The sequence below is a fragment of the Corvus moneduloides genome, chromosome 2 (assembly GCF_009650955.1).
Source record: "Corvus moneduloides isolate bCorMon1 chromosome 2, bCorMon1.pri, whole genome shotgun sequence".
Taxonomy (NCBI): domain Eukaryota; kingdom Metazoa; phylum Chordata; class Aves; order Passeriformes; family Corvidae; genus Corvus; species Corvus moneduloides.
Genome location: NC_045477.1, coordinates 74,514,375 through 74,534,257, shown reverse-complemented (window position 1 = coordinate 74,534,257; position 19,883 = coordinate 74,514,375). Strand labels below are relative to the sequence as shown.

The following is a 19,883-nucleotide window of genomic DNA, read 5'->3' as shown; positions in this document are numbered from 1 at the left end:
ATTTATGTAAGAATTTATGGTTACTCAAAAGCATCAGAAATGCAATTTAAGTGTTACTATTCATAAGACTTGACAAAGGATTAACATCAGCAGATTTATTTTCTAAATTTTATTGTTGTTGTATATCATACCTCTTCTAATATCATGTCTGCGTGACAATAATTTCATTGTTAAATAACTAAGAGAATAAAATCCAGCTGAAGAAATTATTATAAAAAAGACATAATGTAGAGATATATTTATAAAAACATTTCTATAATTAGAATTTTATTCATAGAGAAAATATAGCATTTATTTACAAGAACCTTTCACCTCTTTGTCCATATCCTGACGAAAAAAGCACCAAGAATTCTCTTATGAATTAACCTGAACCTATTTAAATTTGGTATGATTTTCCTATTATCAGTGTATGTAACAAGTTTTACATAACTTGCCACAATGTAAAATATTCTGGCATTGCACCTCAAGTCATGTTGATATTCCCGACACTCATTGTATACTATGTGATACAACAAAATTAACAAACTAGTAGAAAATACTTTTGTTTGTTTGTTTGATTTCTTATAAAATGATGTCTAGAAAAACCTTTTTGACTATCACTGGTGCTCAGTTCATTGTAATTGAAACTAACGCATCTTTGAAATATTTCAAGGAACAGTCAAATTTAATATGCACATGGCTTTATGAATGATTGCCATAAATATTCAAAGTCGTGAGGCAAAGTTTTCCCTGCAAATGCAATCTTCTCAAACTCTGCAATGTTTAATAGGCTATTGCTCTAGCATGCTGAATTTAGTCTTAGCATCTTCTATGTTGCAAGCATAAATCTTTTCAGAGTAAACATTTCTTTAACAGTCTGCGGATCTTACAGCACAGTTCACTGCTGTCACTGATAAGTTAAAAGTGTTCAGTTCAAAATATTAAGTGATCTAATGTGGTTTGAACATTTATAACTATATGGATAAGCATACCTATAAAGGTCCTGATAAACTGTTGCAAATGGAATGATATGCTTCACTAGTAAGAGAGAAGAAACAATATACTTTAATAAAGTAGTGAGTTAATTATGAAAATTCAATAATAAATGCAACAGTGGTTTAACAAGATTGGATGGGAAGATACATTTGGTCATTTACTGCATAGAGGACAGGGTCAGATAAAGATGTCAGGGACAACCTTCTGTTGAGTCATGAGGCTCAGAAAGAACCCACCCTTTCCTTATCAGAGAGGAGTCTAGGTGCATCTAGATTCACACTTAGTCCCAGACTTGGTCAACAGTTTGTGTCTAAAGGATTCTATACGCACAATGAATCCAACATATCACTTAGCTAAGATTTCAAATTTTGGTACACTATTAATCACTTACCAAGCATCTGTTGTAACAAGGAATTTCTCAGCCTCTAGAGTAACCCTGGGAGGCATCCTGGCTCAAGGTGAGGTCCTAGTGCGAAGCTCACTGCTATTGCAGGGGAGCTCAGCAGGCCCTGGGTGGGTCACTATTTTCAAAGTAACATGATTGACTTACTTGTGTATTACCAAGAGGTCTGAGTCACTGTTCTAGACGGCCCTAGTGCACCATGTTGCCGTCTGTCCCCCAAAGTCCCCAGCAAGCTGGATGTGGCTGTCAAAACTCCACTGGTGATTATGGCTTAAGCAAGGGGCAAGGGAGAGAGGCACACTGTGACACTCCATGCCGTGACTATAGTCAATTTCTTTTACCTTCAGAGGTTGGTGGTACTCAGTCTGTGCATGTGACTATGCATAAGTTATGTGTGTTTTGAACAGACAGAGTCATAAAGTGAGGCACAGATATTTCACCTAATAGGAGGAGCCTGACATGCTGCATGCACAGCTTTTACCTATTCATTAATTTTAGCCTGAGAATCTCTCTCAGATCTCATAAAAATCTTCCAGCCTTTACCTGTCAAGCTACTTCTTCCAGAACCAGCCAGGTCCCTTCATTCAAAACCTGTCATCACTTTTCAAAATGTCTCTTCTAATCCCAGTCTCAGAACAAAGAGAAATTTTTTAAAATATTTTCCTTTTTATATTCAACAGCTGCTTAGTTTAAAGCAATTCTAATATCTTGTCCTAATAAAGGACTATGAAAAAATTACTTCAGTACCCTTTGAAAGAATAGTCTTGAAATACCAAAACCTTTCTAAGCTCCAAGAGAACATGGAGGTTTTTCATACATCTTTATTTTAATGTGTCTTTAATGTGTCTTGGAACTTTATACGCAATGTCTTAATGAAAAGTGATAGGACAGCTTTCAGACATTTCAAATCTTGAGAGAGAAGTATGTGCTGTGTTCAGTATCTGCCTCTTCTCTGAAACTTCTATAATATCCTTTACTCAGAGCTAATTGTGAAATTGGAAGCCATAATGATTGTTTACTTTTTCTGAGCACCCAAAATTACTTGGGAATGTTAATACCCTAGTCTTTCCATGTCTTTCTACAGCTGTCCTGGAAAAATTAGTAAAGTTTGGGATTTATCTGAAATAAGTTAAAGGACAACAACCTAATTACTGCAAATCAACATTATTTTCTGTTATATAGAGGCCTTAGTAAACAGTGAGTCTTCTAAAATAGGTTGTTCTGGGAAAGAAATGTAAGGGGAACATTTATGTATTTAGATAATTTTCAAAGGGGTAATTATAAGGCATCCTAATTCAAACCAACAAAAAAAAAATAGTTTCTGCTATGGGAGTGATAAATATTTAATGTATTATTTATACTGAAGAAAAATTATATGTACTACTGCAGGCATATGTGTCTGGTCATCTGAATATACCAAGCATAGGACAAATTGTAATGTAAGAAAAATTATAAAATATTAAAAGGGTTTTAAAGAAAATTTAGGGGGTTTCTGATTACTTGATGATATATATATTTATATGTATATATATGAATATCACATGTATTTCATATAGAGTGCATGGGCTTGAATCTATGAGAGGAATGAAATGCAAAGCATGCATCTGTCTCCACTTCAACAAAGCACTTGATAGAGTACCATGTAGAAAACTACAGGTCAGATGAGAAAAGAAAAATTACTAGAACTACAAAATTATCAAGGTTCTAATTAAAGGGGAGAAGACAGCAGAAATATTGATATTAAACGTGATGAAAGATGAAATAATAATGTTTCTCAAGGGTTAGTTCAGCAATACTCTTACGTAATGATTTTACATATGAATCCGGAACACCTTGAGGAATTTTACCAAAGTTGCAAAGGCAAAAATCATTGTAATCCTGGAGATAATGAAGATTCATTCCACACATATACTGCTTAAATGAGTAAAAGTAATCAGAATGAAGTCATTGAAGAAAATACAAACAAAGAAGGAAACATCTTCTTCCAAAAGTGTTTGCTCTTCTGTTCTATAAAATAAAATCTGTTACTTTGACTTTCAATGCCAATTTTGGCTAAGATATTCTTTGTGTTGCAGAAAGTTACTTGTACAGATGTGTACATTTCACTAACTGGTGAGTAACTGATGAATCAGTTCTAGCTGACAGACCGGTAGCTTCACAACTTTAATTTGATTTTTTTTTTAAATTGTCTGTTCATACTCACAGGAGAAAAATTGGGTGAATTATGGTACCAAAGAGATAGACATAATAATACAATATTTGATAGTACAAAATGTTGTGGTTTGTAATGGGAAACTACTAAGAAAATCACTGACAAAACCTGAGGGCAGAAAATCAGGCTCATTGAAGGAGCTGTGTCATATTCAGTCCTATGAGGTACCGATATGTCACAGTTGTGAATAATGCAGATGGTGTCCTAGGATTTGTCAGCTGAGTTAGGACAATATTAGTTCCATTATACAAAATTCTGGTGAGATGGTCTCTGAAATATATGGTCTGGTCATTCATATTGAAAGGAGATGAATTCAAACTGACAGATGGAGAGAGCTTCTGTGATAATGTAGAAAATTGGAAGTCTATTATATGAGAAGAGATGGAAGCACTAGGCTTGGTTAGTCTGGTGACACAAAGGCAAAGAAGGGATAAGGTTGCTACCTATAAATTCAGCAAAGGTTATAGACTATGTAAGGTAAAGGAAAATATCTATAAAGGAATGAATGGATAGAATGAATGTGTTTTGCTTGAAACTGAAGAATACCTAGTAATTCTCTGCAATATACGGAAGCCTAGCTTTTACAGTGTGTAACGGGAGAAAACACAAATAGTAACAAGGGTTACTTTTAAATAGATTTTCATAATTTTTAAAGGATTAATGATTGTGATTCCTGCAATAAAAGGAATTCATTGCTATATGAATGTATTGCATGAACAATTAATTTGTCACATGCATTGAAAGACATAAATAGATACGAAATATAGACATTGAATATAGGTCTGCATGATTTAAGATATCTGGTCAAACAGCTGGAAATATGAATCTGAATAAAATTAACCAAATGATTTGCTGTGGAGTCAGCTGCAGGCCTGGGAATAAAAGGTTCTACTATCTCTACAGGGTGGAAAGAACTTTCTTTTTTAGGAATTCTTTAAGAAGAAATCTTCAATTCGCCTCTAGCTCAGCATGAACTTGCACATTACCCCGTAGCTAAAAGAATTAAACTAATTCTCACCTCTCTTCATTTGATAGAAACAGATCAGAAGATGAATCCCACCCATAAACTATAACAGGCCTGAGTAAGGAAAAATAGTTGTCAGTTGCAGAGTCTCTCAGATTACCTAGAGAAAACTGCAGTTTAATACAAAAAAGTGGAAGGGAGAGAGACTAGGGCTGTCTGGAAGAAGGGACCTGAAAATCAATGAGATTTATTAGAGACGGAAGTAAGAAGTGTGCAAAGAAGATAATAAAAGTTATCTGTTCTATGGCAGTGTGAAAATAAAGTGTTTTTAATAGTTGGAAAGTTATGGTAAGATAACTCCAGGGACATATTTTGGCAAAGAAAAATAACAACAACAAACATCTTCTATACTCACAGCTGATGATAACCAAATATAATGTAAAAACACTTGAGAAAAGTTCTGGTTGAACAACATGCATTGTGATAGACTGTTAGATTTTAGGGAGAATATATCCATGTCCAGAATTTGATTTTTGCCCAAATATGTATAATCTGCTACTAGTCCCTAGCTATCTGTTTTCTGTGACAACTCTTCAGGACTCATACAAAATTCATATTGTCTCTTTCTTGTGCTCTTTCAGCTTATATCATTGCTATTGAAGGCTCAGTTCTTGAGGTCCTTGGGGTTATTCTGGGTGGTTTTTTAGTGCAGCTATTGTTCTGACATGAATAGAAGCTAGTGAAAGTGTAGATGGTAAAAATAAAATCCGAATATTTACAAGCAGAAAAATAGAGGCCTTAGTAAAATGTGAATGCTGCTTGTGTAAGAAAGGCATCTCAAAAAATGTGATTCCAGTGCCTTAATACAGGTGTTGTGTTTCATTTTAGTGACATCCTTGGACATATATTCCAGTTCAGTGTGGATGTCTCAAATGTCTTAGGTGTCTGTGATGGATGCACTCAACCCCTTAACCAACCCAGCAGTAGTTCAGTACAGGCTTGAAAGGAGGTAAAGGCATGAGCCACAGCCAGTCCAAGAACTTCTCCAGTTCCATTCTGTTCTCTGAAAACCCACAAAGGAGAAGAGTGATGCAGTGAGCCTTGGTGCACGTGTGCTTGAGGAAGAAGTAGTGGGGATATGTCATGAACTGACTGCAACCCCCATTCCCTGTCCTTGAAGTGCTGTGGGGAGGGAGGTAGAGAACTCGGCAGAAAAGCGGAGACTGGGAAGAAGGGACAGGTGGGAGTAGGTGTTTTAGGATTTGGGGTTTATTTCTTACTATGCTACTCTGATTTTATTGGTAATAAATTAATCCAAATCCCCCAAGTTGAATCTGTTTTGCCTATGATGTTAACTGGTGAGTGATCACTCCCCATCTTTACCTTGACTCATTAGGTTTTCATTACAATTCCTTGTCCCTGTCCAGTTGAGGAGGAGAGTGACAGAGTGACTTTGGTGGACGCCTGGTGTCCAGACGGGATCAACCCATCACAATACAGAAGTCCTAATAGACCAGTGTGCATAAAGATAGTACTCTACTAGCTTCTCCTTAACTTCCCAATGTTAAGGAGATTGGGATGATGCACAATTGCTTGAATTGTGCATCATCCCAATTGCTTGAATTGGCAGATGCACAATTGCTTGAATTGTTTTCAGGGTTTTTCCTGAGTTTTGCTGCTGGGTAGAAAGCTGCAGATACAAATTATTTAGATCTGCTCAACATTAAGCGATTACTACTTTTTCCTAGTTAGCTAAAGCGAAGTTTAAGAATAGAATTGTAAACAAGATATTATAGCTATGCTTCAATTCCTAAAGTCCATACAGAGCCATACTAGAAAATAGATAATAACTTTTTTAATTCCACAATGACAAGTACATTTCCCAGCAGGAGATACGAGTCAAGGTACTATAATGGACTGCCCAAAATAATTTTTGAAAGCATTATGCGATTTCTGATGTGTGTACATTCATGTGATTTCTGAGAAAGTGCAATTATATCTAAAAAAAGAGTGATATAATGTAAAATGTATTAAAAACTATGAAGTAACTTTTTAAAACAAAAAATTAATTCAAAAAGATTCCAGGCTTTAAAAAGATTTTAGAACAGCAGTAGGATTTTATAAAACAAAAGACTCTTTTATGCCTCTAGAGAGATCATCATCACAGTATAAATTTATTATATATTTGCATACATCAATATCTTCAAGATCTTGTTACATGTCAGCTTGCTGTAAAAGCAGACCTAATATGATAAACTGAAGTATTTGATACAAAAGCCTAACAGCAGACAACTGTATTAAACCAGGTTCATTTAACACTGGTTAGGTCTCTCTCAAAGTGGAATGGCATCACACAAGAGCTACAGAAAACCTGCACTGGCTGCAGGTGGGCAGAATATTCTGCAACAGCTCAAACAGTATTAGATTCTCATGTGTAGGCAACAGAATCAAACCCCTGGTATGCAACCTGAGATGAGCTGATCTGGTCTCTAGGTATCCCTGACTCTCCTGCTTAGATTTCCATTGACTGTAGTCTAAATTCAGACACCTGGCTCATATAAAGACACTTAGGTATAGATATGTAAAGACATTTGAGTATCAGCAGGTAAATACAGTTACTACTGAGCAGAACCCAACACCTGAAGCTCATTAGAATTAAACAGAAATTTAGAAATACAGCTCTTTTACTGTTAAACAAATGCTTTATTTTTTTAATTCATGTCTTTAAATCCATGTTGCATGGACATTTAATTTTTATAGTCTGAAGAAAATAATTTACAAAGTATGACCAGTGTCATATATTTTAATACTTTTTGCTGTTTATCCAGTCTGCACTTGTACCACTTCATGGCCTTAGTAAAATGTTTCCCATTAACACTTCCTGGTAAGAAGACATTCAGCTGCCACTACTGCCTTTGGAAATCACTTCTCAAACCTTTTCTGCAATGAGAGAAATTCTAAAAAAAATCCTGGCAGTTATAACGATTTTTTTTTTTTCATGAAAGTTAACTTTATAAGAATCAGGCAGCCCAAATCCAGGGTATAAAATAATTTGACATGTGTAGAATTTCATTGCATTTATCTATTATGGTTTTAAGGATAACATATTGTGGATATCAGCAGAAGTGTTAATATTTTGAAGTGGCATAAATATTTCAGAAGATTGCATCTCCTATCTGTGTAATCTGACAACTAAAAACAATCAGTTCAAATCAAGACAAGCCACATGTTTTACATGATGCTAAGAAAAACTTATAATCATCAAACCCCCAGATGTTTCTGAGATATTAATGGTTCAGGTGTCCTAGTTTTAATAGCTGAACTCCAGAGGGGTACGTCTTTCAAAGCATATTTTTAGGCAATATACCTTCATTTTCCAGTAGCTTGTCATATGACTCAGAATCAGAATCTTTGACATGACAATAACAAAACAAAACAAAGCAAAAGAGCAACAACAACAAAACCCAACAAATAAGCAACAAACATTAAAATGGGCCAAAATTAGGACTGAGCTGTGAGTTTTGAAGATGTATAATACAGCAAGATCTAACACTGGAACTATCCAGGGGATGCTTGGATAACTTTAGGTCATCTTTATCCTGTCATAAAGGAATGGTAGAGGTATACAAATTGTTCACAGAATCACAGAATCATGAAGTTTAGAAGTAACCTCCAGAGGTCATTTAGTTTGTAAATGCATCTTCTGTGCAGAGCAGATCAAGCAGATTGCTTTGAACTGTATGCAGTACATTTTTGACTATTGAGTATAAACATCCCACAATTTCTCTTGGCAACCTGTTCCAGCATTTGACCACTCTCATATTAAGTACTGTTCACTTTCTTCTTGAAAAACTTCACAGCATGTTCCCTTTTCAGGCCCAGTAGGGGAATGATTGCTTTTTCCTCATCTGAGATGCATACAAGCATTGAAAACAAGGTCACTGAAAGTTACTGATTTACTTGTCTCCCCATAACTATTGAGTGTCTTCATTCCATGCTATTAGAATCAGAATTACCTCAGGTGTATGGAGTACAATGCCTTCATGGAAAGAAAGGTGATCATTAACCTTGCAAACTCCAACAAATTTAATTATCCTCTGCAATCTGAATTTCTTAAACTTCTATGCATGGCTATCATTTTATTCTGTCTTCAGGTCAAATGTTTTGGTTCAGATCTGGGTGAATGCAAGATATGGAGACCAGCTCCAGAGAAGTGAAAGAACCAGACATGTGACAATGGCCAGCAGATGTTTTTATATACCTGATACTGCCTAATGGTTCACCTCTTCATTATACAAACGGAAACAAAACAGAACAGGAGATTAAACTCTTAGCCTACTTTTTCCCCCTCTATTTTTGCCTTCAACTATTTTTTTCTTTCTCTTCTTTTCATTTCCCTTTCCATTCTTAGTCAAATATATCTATGTAATTATTATATGTTCATGTCTATTTGTTTATATATATAATAAACCAAAATAAAATTCAACCAACCTTCTATTATTAATCTGCAATGTTCTATTTTCATGCTTTAATCAAACTCAAAAATAGACGTGGGAAATGCAAGCCAAAGGTTAACACCTCTATTCTATTATAGCTGCAGTCACTCAAGACAAAGAAAGTGTATCTTTTAACACTTCGTTTTTCTTTTTTTTTTTTTTCAGCTTACTGCAGTCTTTCTGCTTGGCTTTCAATAATAAATTTGTTCAAACTCTGTGGGTTCTCTAAAGATTTTTACATATGTACTTCAAATACCCATATCCACAGCTTAAACTGTGTCAGTTGGAGTTGTAAGGTAAATGTTTGGTTCCGGTTTTACAAATAATGTTTGAGTTAACAAATCTTTATTCATTTCCTAATATTTTTTCACATTCTGAAGGTACTTCTATTGTGTATTTAAATATTATCTCAGAACAGTGAAATATCTGCAGCTTCCACAGTTAAAACAGCACTGGTCTTGGTGATCTAGGTGCCAAAGAAATCTGTAATAACTCATTTGTCCAGAGATGGGCAACAAGGCTGGTGAAGGCTCTAGAGCACAAGTCTTATGAGAAGCAGCTGAGGGAGCTGAGGTTGTTTAACCTCAAGAAGAGGAGGCTCAGGGATGACCTTACCTCTCTCCTGAAAGAAGATTGCAGCAAGGAGGGGATCAGTCTCTTCCCCCCCGCAACCAGTGACAGGACAAGAAGACAGTGTCAAGCTGTGCCAGAGGAGATTCAGGTTGGACATCAGGAGGGATTCCTTCATGGAAGGGGTTGTTAAACATGGGAATGAACTGCCCAGGGAGCTGGTGGAGTCACCATCCCTGGATAAGTCACCTTCCCTGGAAAAGTTTAGGAAAAGTCTGGGTGTGATACTTAGCACCATGGTCTAGTTGACAAAGTAGTGTCCAGTCAAGGGTTGGACTTGATGATCTTAGAGGTCTTTTTCAATCTAAATTATTCCGAGGTTCTGTGATTCTCACTTTCCCAAAATGTGAAGTTATTCTTAGTAGTATTAGATAAATACACACCTGATCTGTACAATTTCAATTGTCAAATCTGTTTAAATAAAACCTGGAATGTTTTTCAGCCCTGAAAATCATTACATACAGATAGCTGTCTGTGGACAAGGGAAAGCAAATCTTACAGAAAAATAAAACGGTATCTCTTTTAAAGATTGCAAAACAGGTTCGAAACACAGTTTTTCAGAGTGTTTGCCTTGTAAAATAATTGAAATTCATCTTACCTCCTCCTTTTTCTTTTCGTACATTTAGTTTCATTTATACCTGTCCCTCCTCTGTCTTTTGTTACTTTCTGATGTCACATTTGTCTTAAAATCTCTTGTATCCTCCTTATTCCAAGGAGTAACAAGTTATTTTCTTTTTTTTTCTGTTCAGGAATCCCAAGTCCTGGACACCAGAGAAAAAAGTCTGGAGCAAGGGAGACTTATCCTTGGTAGCAAAGGATCAGAGTAGAGAACAACTTAGAATTCTAGAATCATAGCATGATTTGAATTGGAATAGATCTTTAAGTATCATCTAGTTCAAACCAGATTACATGGGCAGGGGTACCTTCCATGAGATTAGGGTGCTCAAAACGTTTTTCAAGCTGGCCTTGAACACTTGCAAGGATTTGGCACCCACAGCTTCTCTGGGCAGGACTTTGCACATTGCCCTGTTAATTTCATGAGGTTCACCTGGATGCACTCCTCAAGCCTGTCAAGGTCCCTCTGGAAGGCATTTCCTCCATCTAGTGCATCAGCTGCATCCCTCAGCTTGGTGTTCTTTAGAGCAAATAAAGTTTAGCTCAAAATTCCCACAACAGAGGTATTTTATTTTCATGTATAACGTAGTTTTTCATTCAAGGAAAGCAAGTTCCTCATAATGTGGAAAAGAGTTACATTACAATTCTTATACATTTAACCTCACTTTTTTGCCTTATCCCCTGCATTGATTTAATTATAGAATTTATATGCCGAAGTAGCTAGACACTGTGAAGAAAAGCAAATTCTTTTATCTCATTCTTCCACCAAACTCCTTGTTGGAGTCATAGTGTAAAACCTCAGCTCAGTAAGAAAATGTCATTCTTGCCCTTTGATGTATTTAGATTATGAGTCACATAGAGCTACCAAGTATCTGGTTTTGTTATGAAAAGAAAAAATGATTACAAATGCATTTTTAGTGAAGCTCTCATCTAGGGACTGAAACCATCACTGAGATTAAGATAGGTCCCTTTTTGTGTGTGTCTTGTGGCTTCTTTAACAGCTGAAGTCTGTGTCCCTAAGTATTACATGGCTTGAGCATATCCCTTCACAGTAACAGAGAGACTGGAAAAGGCACACGTGGATGCTTTTTGGATAACTAAAACCTTCTTTATGATAGCACTTCACAAAAACTAAGGGGTTTTTTTCATTACTTGTAGAATTTATCCAAGGAATAAAACACATAATCTGTCTTCCTTTAGGCATCAAAGTTAGATATTTAAATCTGAAAAAGTCATAAAATTTTTGCAGTGAGAGGAGTGAGATGTGTACTTCCATTGTAGAGTCTTTGATGGCATTCTAAGATTGACGGGTAAGAAAAGTCAGATATACTATCATTTGTACAAGCTTATTTGTCAATTCCCATCTGGAGGATGAAATTCCTAGCGTATACCTCTGGAGCAGATGCAGATTAAGTGAAGAATTCTTTTTTGAAGGGAATAAGATGTGTTGTCTTTCTCTTCATGTAAACTCTCACATTGCCAGAAAGGGTAATGCTAGTCTGTCTTTCAATAAATTAGGACTGTTTGGCCAACATGCATTTGTACATATATATGTTCTTAGTGACACTTGGTGAAAACTATTCTTTCTGATATCAGAATGACAATGACATTTTGATTTTCTCTTAAAAAATCAGAAAGAACATAAGTGGTCCTTATTCAGGTGTTGAAATGGGTTCTCCCAATGCTGCTTTGTCACTATATTTGGTGTACATGACAAAGTTTTGGTAGCAGAGATGCTGCAGCGGTGGTCTTTGTATGAAGAGGTTGGAGCAGCCCAATGCCAGGGACAGACAGTTCCTGATAGATCTGCAATGGAATTGAGTCTGTGAAAGAGCCCACGTTGAAGCAGGAGAAAACTGTGAGGAAGAATGAGAGGCAGAGAGGAGCTGATATGGGCTCATGACACTTAATCACCCATCCCACCTTGACCACTCTGGGGAGTTTCCCATTACTTGAACCCTTTGTTTCCCATTACCTGAATCTACTTTACTTGACAATAAATTAAATAAATTTTTCCCAAGCTGAGCTTGTTTTGTCTTTTATGGTAAATAATAAGCAGTCTGCCTATGTTTATTTTGACCCCTTAGTTTTTTCTTCCAATTTTCTCATCCTGTCCTGTTGAAGAGGGCAAATAGCTAAAGTCTGGGTGTGTATCCAGCTGCAGAAATTGTTACACAACCATAATCACAAACAAGCTGTTTTTCTCAGGAAAATAGCTAGGATCAAGACGTTATTCTGTGTCATCTCATATCATTGCCAGGGGCAAGGGGGAAGGGAGTCCTTTCTGGGGAAAAGCGTTTCCTTGCGGTTGAATAAATGTGGCAGAGGGAGTGGTGGGGTAATGCCAGCTCTGACCCTGATGGAGCGTTTGGGGAATGCTGGTTCCAAGCTGGGGTAGCAGCTGGGGTAGTGTGGCTGTGGTCAGGTTGGGCACTGTGGGAGAGCATCTTCCATGTGAATCACACTCTCTCTTTTGTACACTTTTGTTCTTAATAATTTTGCTGACACTGTTTGTCTTCTTATCCTGTTCTGTTTCCTGTAAATTTTTCTTATTTCAGCCCATGATCTTTATCTTTTCTGTCTCCAGTTCTCCTCTCCAGCCCACTCCAGGGGGAAGAGGGAGGGGGAGGTGGAGCAAGAGAGCAACGATGTGATTTGGAAAATCTCAGTGGGAGCGTTAAAATGGGAAGTACCATTTCTAACCCACAGCACTCAGTTTCCCTCCCAAAATGTATTTGAAGCTGATTGATATTGCAAGTGTGATATTTTTATATTCAAATTGTCTACAGATACACATTACAGAGATTTGAAATACTTTTTTTCCAAACCCAAGATAATTAATTTAGCCATCAGATCTTAAAACTGTATTAAAATGTTATGGCCTCTTATGAAGATTTCTTAGTAAAGCTGACAAAGCTAACTTCCCAATTAAATGCAGCATATCTATAGGAATTTAGCAATGTATCAGAACTTATTATTTAGGGAGTAGTGTAATGAGACTCACAGCAGTGCCATACTCTCCAGACTACCTGTGTTTTGAATCTGAGTCAACATCATGCATCATGCTTCATTGACACACTTGATTGCTCTCTTTGCTTCTGTTGCTGAGTCTGGGCTGGACTGCTTACGTGTATCCCTTGTGCCAGAGAGAAAGCAGGGCCTTGTGTGCCATTGATTCAGGCAGTTTTCTGGACACACAAAGATGAGACATATCCTCTAAATCATCATAACATACAAGATTATGTCTATCACATTTGCTCAACTCGGTACTGTTTAGTAAAAGGCAAAATGGAAGAGCACCTACTTTAATGAAAAATCAACTGTCTCTACACTAAAAATTCCTATGAGATCTCAAGAAGATTTGCTTTGTATGGTAATTTTTGAAAGTCTGGCCTTTTCCTTTCATTATCTGCATGGAAGCTTGTGGTTGATGAACAGTATAAGGGTGTGGTTCTTCATGTCTGATGTCTAAATATGAATTTATAAGCACTTAGGCTTGACATTTTTAGCTTCAAATACAGTTCTTTACTATCCTCAGATGCCCTTTTCTCATTAGTCCTCTCACAGAGTTGTTCTTGAATATAGCTGACACTATTTAAGTTTCAAACCAGACTATTTTATCTCTTTTAAAACACTGTGACAGATATGTAAATGCTTTAACATTTACAGGTAAATATTTATATATAATGTATTTTTTGTCAGTTTTATGTTATTTAACTATTTATGTGTGTTTTGTCTGGTGGTGTTTAACATCTAATTTTTTTTTTTTCTATTAAGAAAACCCACTGTGAACTATCAGCATTGAAAACAATACAGTTGGATATGTGAGTAACTGTGAACCCACCAGTAGGACTTAATGAATAGCAATGTTTGCAGCCTCTGTAATTTTTTCAAATTCAACAGGCTACTATGTCAGAAACTTTCAAATTTCATCACAAATTGTGGTTTATTTATAAGCAGTTAAATGTATAATTTTCCTTTTGGCCCAGTTTGGCAGTATTTTTAGTCAAGAAAAACATAGACTTTAACTAATTTAATCTGGTTTTATGCTATAGAAATGGACAACTGATAAATATAAAATATTTCTGAATTATAACTGCTTTCATATTAACTGAAGTCATTAATATAATCGTAGTAAAAATCAATATTTATCCACTGACAATTCAAGTTGTTCCTTCTGGTGCGTGTAGAGCGTGAACTAAAGTCATTCTCACAGTCCCAAAATTTGAAATATTTCAGATTTCATTTTTATTTTTGGACAAATTTTGAAGAGTAAATTCAAAGCAAATCTCTGCTCCCATTCCTCTCTATAGCAGAGTGAAACTTAAAGATTTAGCCAAGCACTGAAATAACAGGTCTTGAACAGCAGTCCTGGAGTGGGAATTGGCTTGCCATTGTACTCTTCACCTCCAGATAAAGAGATTTAAAATATTTAACATACTGGGAATTCTTCAGTCTCTTGCATGTGTCTCTTTTTGGAGTTTATTGGAAATACCAGGACAGCTTTATGTGACATGGAGATACAGGTCTTCAACAGAGTTTTTTGTGACTTCACCTAAAAGAAAACACTTTCTAAGAACTAACTCTCCTTTCTCACATTTAGAGAGTGTAGTGGGGAGTGTTCATTGTGGTTGTGGTGTGGAATTCAAAATCCACCTAACTGGTAAAGTTTATTACTGAAAACCCAGTAACATAAGACAGGAGAATTTACACTTACTTTCCCTAAACCAAAAGAAATACCAGAGATAAATTCAACTTCATATGCTAAGACTATGAGTATCATTCTAGACTCTTTGAGGTACCTAAAACTGTGACAGAACCCCTAATTATTTATTACATTTTTAACCCCTGTGCAGATATCTTGTATGTCACTGAAGAAAAATGAATAGTACAGTCAGGCAATGAGAGAAAGAGGCTACAATAATGTGTTTGTGCGTGTGTTTGTACCTATATGAAGGAGGCAGTGACAACTGTCTCCAGCTACAAATGCAAAAATGAATGATAGGTAGTTGTAATATGTAGTGAAAGACATTGGTAAATCACTTCAGTGGTAATGCATTCTCTGGAAATAAGCCAGTCATTGACGATAATTCACTGCAAGTATTTTCAATTCTGCTGTTTCCAGAACTTGGGTTATATATCAAAGTCAGAGTCATCATAAGGGAAAATGTAAAACGTTGTATAATTCTTACTAATTCTGAGACAAATACTTCCATTTTTTGGTTAAACAGTGTTTCTCTCAGTGGTGACTGATTCTGCAGAAGTTTAAGCCTGTCTTGTAAGACTATTTCAGTAGAATATTTTTATTGTTTTGATGCATTAGCCTTGACTAACAGCCAAACACCAACCCAGGCATTCATTCACTCCCCTCCTTTAGGGAGACTGGGACAGAAAATAGGACGAAAAATCTTCTGGGCTGAAATAAAGACTGGAGACTGTTTACCAAATACTGGGAGAAATTTATTTATTTTATTGTTATTTAAAATAGATGTGGATAGGGAGAAAGCAAGACAACCATTAAAATAAAATATTTCCTTACCACTCTCCCATTTCTTCTTTTGAAATCCTGATCTTTTTTGAAGATTTTATGAAGAAGAAATAGTGATTCTTGACCAGGCTTGGGTTTGATGGGTTTTTGTTTGTTTGCTTGGTTTTTGTGGGTTTCATCAGTTTGGGTTACTTGGTTTAGGTTTATTTTGTTTTTTAGATGAACCATAGAGCTGAGATCTTTTTACATACATGGATATTCATTAATAATTTTTGTTCTCAGGTCCACGCAATATGGTGTACATTGGATCAGATTTCAACTACTATTTATTAGTTAACTCAGTGTTGAATTTCTAGACCAATTATGGAACGTTTAGATAAAATTGTATTCCATTTCTCATAAAATATCTTATTTCTCAGGATATAAAACTAATACTAATAAAATTCTGGTAAATTATGACTTTAAACACATAATTTACCTACATGAAATTTAATCTTTTAAAGTCATCTGCTTGTCAGCATATTTCAATGTTGAAATAATTGACAGAAGGGGAAGAAGAAGGATATTCTCTTCTGGCTTTTTTCTTGTTTCATTTTTATCTTTCTATTTTTAAAACAAAAAGAAAATTTTGTTGCTAGAATTCCTTGAAGCTTTAATATTAGTTCCTCTGTGTAACCAACAGGGTGATAGCTTTCTGAGTGTTAATTTGAGCAATAATTGCATAATTGTTCCAGTGGTAGGTGAACTATCAATCCATTAACTAAAAAAAAATTATTTATGTTAAAATTCTGTTCTCTATTTCACTGAGATATTCATTTCAGTATGAGAACAGCAGGATATTAACCTTCTCAGTTTTCAAGTGTTGAGAGGATTCTTGAGCTTGTAGGTACTAGGTTCACAATCTCATAACAAGAAACAAAACCTGTTTTCAGATGTTAGTATAATGTTGTTCAGAATATTAGTGCATTTTACATAAAGCAATAACTGGATGAAAACAAAAATTAAAGAGGAATAAAACCCTACAAAGTAACCCTAGAGAATCTGCTGGAGAAGTCAAAGTCTTCCTCTTCCACTGGAGTGGAATAACATAACTACTAGATCATGCCTTTTATCTATTTCTTTTGTCTCTGGATTTTGCTGTACAGCAATTTAGTTTCAGTAGAAAGCATGTAGGACTTCCAGTGAGGTCCTTTTTCCCCCAAAACTAACTAGTGTGGCTATTTTATTTGACATTTTTGTTTTTCAAGGTGAGAAACAAACTGAATCACCTTATTCTATGCTCCATTCAACACATTTCTTTAGTAGACTGTTAGCTACACAATGTCAGTAAAATTCTGCCCTCCTTACCTTTATCTGTAGTTTTGTTTTAAGAGTGTACTCCATATGTCACTGTAAGCACCTACAAAGGTCTTGTCAAGAGAAAGTTTTCAGGTTCTGGATGCTAGCCACAGGGGACTTCCACCTAGTCTACTATCTTCCTTGAGTAAGAGTTCCAAAGAGATCCTTAGAAATAAAAAATAACCAAAGAATCAAAAATGTTTTGATTACCTTCTACTTATATTAAATTAAAACATTTCCCCCTTTCACTTTAGTAGAGTACACAAGAATAAAAATGTGCATTCTGACATGTTCTATAACTGCTAAGAATTCAGCCATAGAATGTTTATTTTGAAATATTTCTTTTTCCATACAAAGAAAACACAATGAAACAAAAATAAAAGGCAAATAGGCAAGTACACTGAATAGTTTAAAGTCCAGAAACAAGCATATAACAAACACTAGGGAAAAATCTTCTTTTCTTTCAAAAATGTAGTAACATTTTTGAATATTTAATGTTCTGTTAGTGCCTTTCTACCTGCACTAGTGCTATTAGTATTAATACAAATTGCAGCTTCTGAAGCCTCAGATGTTACATTCTAAGCTCATTTTCTGATGTCATTAAAACATGGCTTTTTGGAAAAGTGATTTACTTTATTTTCTAAAATACTACTCACAAGGATGCTTTGACATAATTAAGTCAATAACATTACTTAGAACCTCCACATAAAAGTAATTATTTCTTTGTCAGATATTATGGTGATGAATGTAGACTAATGATGTAATTTGCTTCAATTACCATTGTTTTATGAAAATTGTGTTTCTGCATATAAACCTTAAAGGCTTATGATTTCTTAAAGGCAGAACTGAAGGAAAATAAGTCCATGGTTTGGTAAGAAACTGATTATCTATGCACTCCCCCCCATCTTGGGAAATTCAGGATGAGTATTTGAAAAATAAAAACACTGTCCTGGTTCCAAATGCTTTCCCTCCCTTTGCTTCACAAAATTAAGCAGAAAACAAGCTGCAAGCTCTTTTTCTGTTTCACATACTGAAATAAATAGTGTACTTTAATTGTAGGGGTATAACACACTCTGGTGGACTCAGTACCATGCCTAGGCCCTTTGCAAAATGAAGATGTTATACTTGAAATTTAATAGGAAAAGTGACAAGCTTTTGGCAAGTCTCATGTGGGATTACAACACGCCTCATGTAATGCTCTCTGAAATAAGCGTTACTACAGGTGCTTAAAAATCCTAAACTGACAAGTCCTAGGGCTGATCCAGCAGTTCAGCCTGTGTGTAGCTTCTAATTAAAACACTATGGCATTAAAATTATTCTTCTATCTTGGAGCATATTTTATGTATACAGATATGTGTGGACTTATTTTATACTGTCCCCTGTCCCTGGGAGTCCCTGGCTTCAGAACAGCCCTGGCAGAAGCAGAAGAAGCCTCTCTTAGTTGGCTGGGGCAGTCTGGCCAGTTGGAGGTGGTTGTAGATGACTAGAGTGTGTTCCCCCAGTCCTCATGTGACTGTTGCCCACCCAGATGGAGCTGCTGCTTACTCAGGGACAGTAGCTGGAGAGACTGAGGGGGAACAATAACTCTTTCTGTCATGTGGCTGGTGGGAAAACTTCCACCACTCCCACTTGACCCCCAGGGGCAGCCAGGAGTTGGTGGGGTGAGTGGGTGTGAGATGCGCCCTTGAAGGAGGTTAGTGCCAGTCAGGGACGCATAACACCTGAGAAGAAAGACTTGTGCTAGTGATAGCTTCTGTCTGGTAGCAAGAATGGTAGAAGAACCAATGAGGATGAAGAAGCAATAAAAATATTGCATGAGGACTCCTACAGTGATGTCAAAACCCACTGCTTTCTTTATACCTCTTAGAATATGATTTTACTGTTTATGAGATTTCCTGAGGTTGTGGCTGAGGCTGAGATATAAAAGCAAGCAAAATTGTTCAGAGAGACCTGCAGAGCCAGAAATCAAAAGAGAGCAATCAGAGACTTTTCCAGGTACTGCTCACAGACTATTTCAGGTAAGGCAGCAGTACAACTATGTCCAGATCCCCATTACAAAAATAAGTGGATAGAAGAGTTTTTTTTCAAGAATTATATGTGCTTGCTATTTGCCTTCTGAAATGCAGCTGTCAGAAAAGAAATTGGAAAGACTGTGATGGTTCTGCTTCTTATCTTTTACCTCATATTCCCTGCTGAGGAATTAGACCATGTTTCAGTTAAACTACAATAAAAACCAAAATTCTAGACACTTTCCAACTAAAGAACTGTAAAACCTCAAACTTCTATTTCACATATTGCCATAATTCCTGGTTTGGAAGACCTTGTTGTTAAAGCTGAGAATCTAGGAAAGAAGAATTTGAAGAATCAGAAGACTTTCCAGATTTGAGTCTACATTGTTTTTTGATTAGCCCTTTTTTTCTTCCCAAAGAGTTTTTGCTTTAAACTGTCTAGTCAGCCTATCACACTTAATTTGGAATGATGGCATGTCATTAAAAATTCCCTTGATAAATATAAGTTAGGTTTTTTTCCCAAATAATAACTGTTGCACAACATCTTTCCATTCCCAGAAGCACTGGCAATCCTATCCAGGGCTGCATCAGAAGAGTGGCCAGCAGTTTGAGGGCCTCCTCCTCTACTCCAGCCACAGGATGAGACCCCACCCACAGGACTTCATTCAGTTCAGGGGCCCCCAGTACAAAAAATATATGGGCTTGTTACAGAAGGTTGAGAGGAGGGCCATAAATATCATCAGAGGGCTGGAG

General features: G+C 36.1%; 1 long non-coding RNA gene across 1 annotated transcript in view; it reads left to right on the top strand.

Moving 5' to 3' along the window:
• LOC116439922 overlaps nucleotides 1-12,339 on the top strand; it is a 42,594-nt gene extending 30,255 nt beyond the window's left edge. Inside the window, exons 2-3 of the long non-coding RNA XR_004238336.1 lie at nucleotides 9,216-9,346; nucleotides 10,430-12,339. This is a non-coding gene — a long non-coding RNA (uncharacterized LOC116439922). The remainder of the gene's footprint in view (nucleotides 1-9,215; nucleotides 9,347-10,429) is intronic.
• Nucleotides 12,340-19,883: the final 7,544 nt, after the last annotated feature.